Source organism: Urocampus carinirostris, unplaced genomic scaffold, assembly GCF_059441175.1.
Source record: "Urocampus carinirostris isolate Australia breed hairy pipefish unplaced genomic scaffold, RoL_Ucar_1.0 HiC_scaffold_230, whole genome shotgun sequence".
NCBI lineage: Eukaryota > Metazoa > Chordata > Actinopteri > Syngnathiformes > Syngnathidae > Urocampus > Urocampus carinirostris.
Window position 1 is genome coordinate 12501 of NW_028283326.1, and position 8186 is coordinate 20686.

General features: G+C 56.3%; 1 pseudogene; it reads left to right on the top strand.

The window, feature by feature from the left end:
• Positions 1–7246: 7246 nt before the first annotated feature.
• Positions 7247–8186, top strand: LOC148344871 (18S ribosomal RNA; annotated as a pseudogene; the record flags this gene model as incomplete).

An 8186-nucleotide genomic window follows, 5' to 3' on the forward strand; every position in this document is an offset into this window, starting at 1 on the left:
GCCACTAGTGGCGGGCACAAGTCCCCAAACACTAGCCAAGTTCTCAGCCACTAGTGGCGGGCACAATTCCCCAAACACCGGTCCGATAATACGCGCGCATATCCCCAAACACCGGCCCGATAATACGCGCACAATTCCCCAAACACCGGCCCGGATTTCAGCCACTAGTGGCAGGCACAAGTCCCCAAACACTAGCCAAGTTCTCAGCCACTAGTGGCGGGCACAATTCCCCAAACACCGGTCCGATAATACGCGCGCATATCCCCAAACACCGGCCCGATAATACGCGCACAATTCCCCAAACACCGGCCCGATAATACGCGCACAATTCCCCAAACACCGGCGCGGATTTCAGCCACTATTGGCGGGCACAAGTCCCCCAACACTAGCCCGGGATTCAGCCACTAGTGGCGGGCACGATTCCCCAAACACCGGTCCGATAATACGCGCGCATATCCCCAAACACCGGCCCGATAATACGCGCACAATTCCCCAAACACCGGCGCGGATTTCAGCCACTATTGGCGGGCACAAGTCCCCAAACACTAGCCAAGTTCTCAGCCACTAGTGGCGGGCACAATTCCCCAAACACCGGTCCGATAATACGCGCGCATATCCCCAAACACCGGCCCGATAATACGCGCACAATTCCCCAAACACCGGCGCAGATTTCAGCCACTATTGGCGGGCACAAGTCCCCCAACACTAGCCCGGGATTCAGCCACTAGTGGCGGGCACAAGTCCCCCAACACTAGCCAAGTTCTCAGCCACTAGTGGCGGGCACAATTCCCCAAACACCGGTCCGATAATACGCGCGCATATCCCCAAACACCGGCCCGATAATACGCGCACAATTCCCCAAACACCGGCCCGATAATACGCGCACAATTCCCCAAACACCGGCGCGGATTTCAGCCACTATTGGCGGGCACAAGTCCCCCAACACTAGCCCGGGATTCAGCCACTAGTGGCGGGCACGATTCCCCAAACACCGGTCCGATAATACGCGCGCATATCCCCAAACACCGGCCCGATAATACGCGCACAATTCCCCAAACACCGGCGCGGATTTCAGCCACTATTGGCGGGCACAAGTCCCCCAACACTAGCCCGGGATTCAGCCACTAGTGGCGGGCACGATTCCCCAAACACCGGTCCGATAATACGCGCGCATATCCCCAAACACCGGCCCGATAATACGCGCACAATTCCCCAAACACCGGCGCGGATTTCAGCCACTATTGGAGGGCACAAGTCCCCCAACACTAGCCCGGGATTCAGCCACTAGTGGCGGGCACGATTCCCCAAACACCGGTCCGATAATACGCGCGCATATCCCCAAACACCGGCCCGATAATACGCGCACAATTCCCCAAACACCGGCCCGGATTTCAGCCACTAGTGGCGGGCACAAGTCCCCAAACACTAGCCAAGTTCTCAGCCACTAGTGGCGGGCACAATTCCCCAAACACCGGTCCGATAATACGCGCGCATATCCCCAAACACCGGCCCGATAATACGCGCACAATTCCCCAAACACCGGCGCAGATTTCAGCCACTATTGGCGGGCACAAGTCCCCCAACACTAGCCCGGGATTCAGCCACTAGTGGCGGGCACAAGTCCCCCAACACTAGCCAAGTTCTCAGCCACTAGTGGCGGGCACAATTCCCCAAACACCGGTCCGATAATACGCGCGCATATCCCCAAACACCGGCCCGATAATACGCGCACAATTCCCCAAACACCGGCCCGATAATACGCGCACAATTCCCCAAACACCGGCGCGGATTTCAGCCACTATTGGCGGGCACAAGTCCCCCAACACTAGCCCGGGATTCAGCCACTAGTGGCGGGCACGATTCCCCAAACACCGGTCCGATAATACGCGCGCATATCCCCAAACACCGGCCCGATAATACGCGCACAATTCCCCAAACACCGGCGCGGATTTCAGCCACTATTGGCGGGCACAAGTCCCCCAACACTAGCCCGGGATTCAGCCACTAGTGGCGGGCACGATTCCCCAAACACCGGTCCGATAATACGCGCGCATATCCCCAAACACCGGCCCGATAATACGCGCACAATTCCCCAAACACCGGCGCGGATTTCAGCCACTATTGGCGGGCACAAGTCCCCCAACACTAGCCCGGATTTCAGCCACTATTGGCGGGCACAAGTCCCCCAACACTAGCCCGGGATTCAGCCACTATTGGCGGGCACAAGTCCCCCAACACTAGCCCGGGATTCAGCCACTAGTGGCGGGCACGATTCCCCAAACACCGGTCCGATAATACGCGCGCATATCCCCAAACACCGGCCCGATAATACGCGCACAATTCCCCAAACACCGGCGCGGATTTCAGCCACTATTGGCGGGCACAAGTCCCCCAACACTAGCCCGGGATTCAGCCACTAGTGGCGGGCACGATTCCCCAAACACCGGTCCGATAATACGCGCGCATATCCCCAAACACCGGCCCGATAATACGCGCACAATTCCCCAAACACCGGCGCGGATTTCAGCCACTATTGGCGGGCACAAGTCCCCCAACACTAGCCCGGGATTCAGCCACTAGTGGCGGGCACGATTCCCCAAACACCGGTCCGATAATACGCGCGCATATCCCCAAACACCGGCCCGATAATACGCGCACAATTCCCCAAACACCGGCGCGGATTTCAGCCACTATTGGCGGGCACAAGTCCCCCAACACTAGCCCGGGATTCAGCCACTAGTGGCGGGCACGATTCCCCAAACACCGGTCCGATAATACGCGCGCATATCCCCAAACACCGGCCCGATAATACGCGCACAATTCCCCAAACACCGGCCCGGATTTCAGCCACTAGTGGCGGGCACAAGTCCCCAAACACTAGCCAAGTTCTCAGCCACTAGTGGCGGGCACAATTCCCCAAACACCGGTCCGATAATACGCGCGCATATCCCCAAACACCGGCCCGATAAAACGCGCACAATTCCCCAAACACCGGCGCGGATTTCAGCCACTATTGGCGGGCACAAGTCCCCCAACACTAGCCCGGGATTCAGCCACTAGTGGCGGGCACGATTCCCCAAACACCGGTCCGATAATACGCGCGCATATCCCCAAACACCGGCCCGATAAAACGCGCACAATTCCCCAAACACCGGCCCGGATTTCAGCCACTAGTGGCGGGCACAAGTCCCCAAACACTAGCCAAGTTCTCAGCCACTAGTGGCGGGCACAATTCCCCAAACACCGGTCCGATAATACGCGCGCATATCCCCAAACACCGGCCCGATAATACGCGCACAATTCCCCAAACACCGGCGCGGATTTCAGCCACTAGTGGCGGGCACAAGTCCCCAAACACTAGCCAAGTTCTCAGCCACTAGTGGCGGGCACAATTCCCCAAACACCGGTCCGATAATACGCGCGCATATCCCCAAACACCGGCCCGATAATACGCGCGCAATTCCCCAAACACCGGCCCGGATTTCAGCCACTAGTGGCGGGCACAAGTCCCCAAACACTAGCCAAGTTCTCAGCCACTAGTGGCGGGCACAATTCCCCAAACACCGGTCCGATAATACGCGCGCATATCCCCAAACACCGGCCCGATAATACGCGCACAATTCCCCAAACACCGGCGCAGATTTCAGCCACTATTGGCGGGCACAAGTCCCCCAACACTAGCCCGGGATTCAGCCACTAGTGGCGGGCACAATTCCCCAAACACCGGTCCGATAATACGCGCGCATATCCCCAAACACCGGCCCGATAATACGCGCACAATTCCCCAAACACCGGCGCGGATTTCAGCCACTATTGGCGGTCACAAGTCCCCCAACACTAGCCCGGATTTCAGCCACTATTGGCGGGCACAAGTCCCCCAACACTAGCCCGGGATTCAGCCACTATTGGCGGGCACAAGTCCCCCAACACTAGCCCGGGATTCAGCCACTAGTGGCGGGCACGATTCCCCAAACACCGGCCCGGCGCTGAGTATATGGCCTCCGAAAGGCCCATACATTCAGACGGGTCCATGTATTTTCAACGACAGCAGCAGTACCGCCAAAATCCATGCAGCGGCGCTGGATTTATGGCCTCCGAAAGGCCCATTCATTCAGACGGGTCCATGTATTTTCAGCGACAGCCGCAGTACCGCCAAAATCCATGCAGAGGCGCTGAGTTTATGGCCTCCGAAAGGCCCATTCATTCAGACGGGTCCATGTATTTTCAGCGACAGCAGCAGTACCGCCAAAATCCATGCAGCGGCGCTGTATTTATGGCCTCCGAAAGGCCCATTCATTACCAACGGGGCTGCAGTAGCATCCCGCGGCCACGCAGGGGCAGATATTGTGAGGGAATTACATGGTAGTGGACGGAGCGCCCATGCATTTCCAATGGGAGTGCAGTACCTCAAAAATCCGCTCCAAGCCACCGAACTTGAGGGCCCGACGTTCCCTCAACACTAGCCCAGTGCAATCGACATTTCGTTCTGTGTACATTGTTACACAGAATGACAATACAAGGGAATTATTATTATTATTATTATTATTATGTATTCAGCCACTAGTGGCGGGCACAATTCCCCAAACACTGGCCCGGCGCTGAGTTTATGGCCTCCGAAAGGCCCATACATTCAGACGGGTCCATGTATTTTCAGTTTTCCCTAGTAGGTGTGATTGTTTGTTTAATTAGGTAGTTTGTGTTGGTGACGGTGTTCCTAACTGTGGTGGCTTGTTTGTAGAATGTGGGGCCCTGCGTTTGTGTTATGTTGATTTCTGGTAATTTACTTTTTACTAAGTAGTCTTTCAGGTTTTTGTTTCTTTTAAAGGCTGAGATGATTTTGTAATCTTGGATTATGCTTGTGTTCTGTAGTGTCTGATTTATATTTTGTCCATTCATTCAGACGGGTCCATGTATTTTCAGCGACAGCCGCAGTACCGCCAAAATCCATGCAGCGGCGCTGGATTTATGGCCTCCGAAAGGCCCATTCATTCAGACGGGTCCATGTATTTTCAGCGACAGCCGCAGTACCGCCAAAATCCATGCAGAGGCGCTGAGTTTATGGCCTCCGAAAGGCCCATTCATTCAGACGGGTCCATGTATTTTCAGCGACAGCAGCAGTACCGCCAAAATCCATGCAGCGGCGCTGTATTTATGGCCTCCGAAAGGCCCATTCATTACCAACGGGGCTGCAGTAGCATCCCGCGGCCACGCAGGGGCAGATATTGTGAGGGAATTACATGGTAGTGGACGGAGCGCCCATGCATTTCCAATGGGAGTGCAGTACCTCAAAAATCCGCTCCAAGCCACCGAACTTGAGGGCCCGACGTTCCCTCAACACTAGCCCAGTGCAATCGACATTTCGTTCTGTGTACATTGTTACACAGAATGACAATACAAGGGAATTATTATTATTATTATTATAATTATTATGTATTCAGCCACTAGTGGCGGGCACAATACCCCAAACACTGGCCCGGCGCTGGCTGAGTTTATGGCCTCCGAAAGGCCCATACATTCAGACGGGTCCATGTATTTTCAGTTTTCCGTAGCAGGTGTGATTGTTTGTTTAATTAGGTAGTTTGTGTTGGTGACGGTGTTCCTAACTGTGGTGGCTTGTTTGTAGAATGTGGGGCCCTGCGTTTGTGTTATGTTGATTTCTGGTAATTTACTTTTTACTAAGTAGTCTTTCAGGTTTTTGTTTCTTTTAAAGGCTGAGATGATTTTGTAATCTTGGATTATGCTTGTGTTCTGTAGTGTCTGATTTATATTTTGTCCATTCATTCAGACGGGTCCATGTATTTTCAGCGACAGCCGCAGTACCGCCAAAATCCATGCAGCGGCGCTGAGTTTATGGCCTCCGAAAGGCCCATTCATTCAGACGGGTCCATGTATTTTCAGCGACAGCCGCAGTACCGCCAAAATCCATGCAGCGGCGCTGGGTTTATGGAATCCGAAAGGCCCATTCATTCAGACGGGTCCATGTATTTTCAACGACAGCCGCAGTACCGCCAAAATCCATACAGCGGCGCTGTATTTATGGCCTCCGAAAGGCCCATTCATTCCCAACGGGGCAGCAGTAGCATCGCGCGGCCACGCGGGGGCAGATATTGTGAGGGAATTACATTGTAGTGGACGGAGCGCCCATGTATTGCTATGGCCAATGCATTTCCAATGGGAGTGCAGTACCTCAAAAATCCGCTAGAGGGCCCCGAACTTGAGGGCCCGGCGTTCCCTCAAGTGCCGATTTTATACCCCCTTCTCCAGCCGACAGCCAGAATTATATTAGGGACTCGCAATTTTGAGAGGTGAGCACCAGGGCTAATCAGCGGCCACCCGTGACCATTGAGTCCGACAGAGCAGAGGCTAGGGGCGGCCTCGCATCTCGCAATTACCGAGGGAAGATGCCGGTTCTCGAAAAATTTCTAAGTTTTTCAAATTTTAAAGTATTGAAGTATTTAGGGCGCTTCCCGCGGCCCTGGCTTTTGCATGTACCCCTCTAAGCTCCGGTTCTCGAAAAATGTCTAAGTTTTTCAAACTTTAAAGTATTGAAGCCGGACTTCCGCGGAGGCTGACAGGGGGCCTCCATCGAAGCACCCTTCACCCCCGGGTGAGCCGGCGTCGGCCCACGGGCCTGCCGGTTCCCCAACTGAGCGATTGGCACACGAGACCCGCCTCGGAGGGCCCACGTCGGCCGGCGCAAGCCGGTGTTCGGGCGTGCGGCTCCTCCGGCTTTGCGGGTCAAGCTCCAGCGCCGAGGATACTAGGCAAACGTTGGGCCCCCCCGAGCCGAGTGGATACCCGCCTCAGAAAGAGCTGGGGCGGTACGTACGGACGGCCTCACTAAGAGGGAACGGAAGCTACTAAAGCACACGTATAACTGTCCGATGTGCGAACGAAAGTGAGGCCGGACGAATCCGATACGAGTTACGAGTGAGGCGGGATCCACGGCTGGCACTCGCGGGGCCCTCTTGCGAAACCATGCCTCGGCGTGAACCTTTTGGCGGCAGAACCAAGACGAACCGAGGTCGAGCTTCCGTCTCGAGCCACACCCAGACGTCCGACCGTCGCGGAGCCCGACGCCACGCGTGCTAGGGCTCCGCGCGAAACATCGTTTCACGACACCCGCTCGTCAGCCCGTCCGAACGTATACGAGTGTCGCGCGGCCCCCCGGGCCCGGCTGTAGCCACAGCCTCGTCCCGGACCAGGGCTGCACCGCCACCAGCAGCGCCCCCCCGGCGGCAGACGCACTCTGGTTGATCCTGCCAGTAGCATATGCTTGTTTTCAAGATTAAGCCATGCATGTCTAAGTACGAATGGCCAGTACAGTGAAACTGCGAACGGCTCATTAAATCAGTTATGGTTCCTTTGATCGCTCCACCGTTACTTGGATAACTGTGGCAAATCCAGAGCTAATACATGCAAACGAGCGCCGACTCGCGGGCGGGGCTCCGGCCTCGCCCCGGGGACGCGTGCATTTATCAGACACAAAAACCCACGCGGTGTCCGGCGGGCGGGGGCTCAGCCGTCGCGCGCGTCCCCCGCGTCCGGCCTCCGCCTCTCCGGGCGGGGGCGTAAGCGGCGCGGGCGGCTCCGCGCGCGCCGGTCCTCGTTCCGCCGGCCCGGCCCCCCCTTTGTGTTGACTCAGGATAACCTCGTGCCGATCGCTCGCCCACCCGAGGCGGCGACGACTCATTCGAATGTCTGCCCTATCAACTTTCGATGGTAGACTCTGCGCCTACCATGGTGACCACGGGTAACGGGGAATCAGGGTTCGATTCCGGAGAGGGAGCATGAGAAACGGCTACCACATCCAAGGAAGGCAGCAGGCGCGCAAATTACCCACTCCCGACACGGGGAGGTAGTGACGAAAAATAACAATACGGGACTCGTTCGAGTCTCCGTAATTGGAATGAGCCGAACACAAACCCATCGGCCAGCATCCATTGGAGGGCAAGTCTGGTGCCAGCAGCCGCGGTAATTCCAGCTCCAATAGCGTATTTTAAAGTTGCTGCAGTTAAAAAGCTCCTAGTTGGACCCCGGGACGCGAGCTGACGGTCCGCCGCGAGGCGTGCATCCGTCTGTCCCAGCCCCTGCCTCTCGGCAAAAGCCCCCGTGATGCCCTTCGCTGGGTGTCACTCGCGGGGCCCGAAGCGTTTACTTTGAGGAAATTAGAGTGTTCAAAGCAG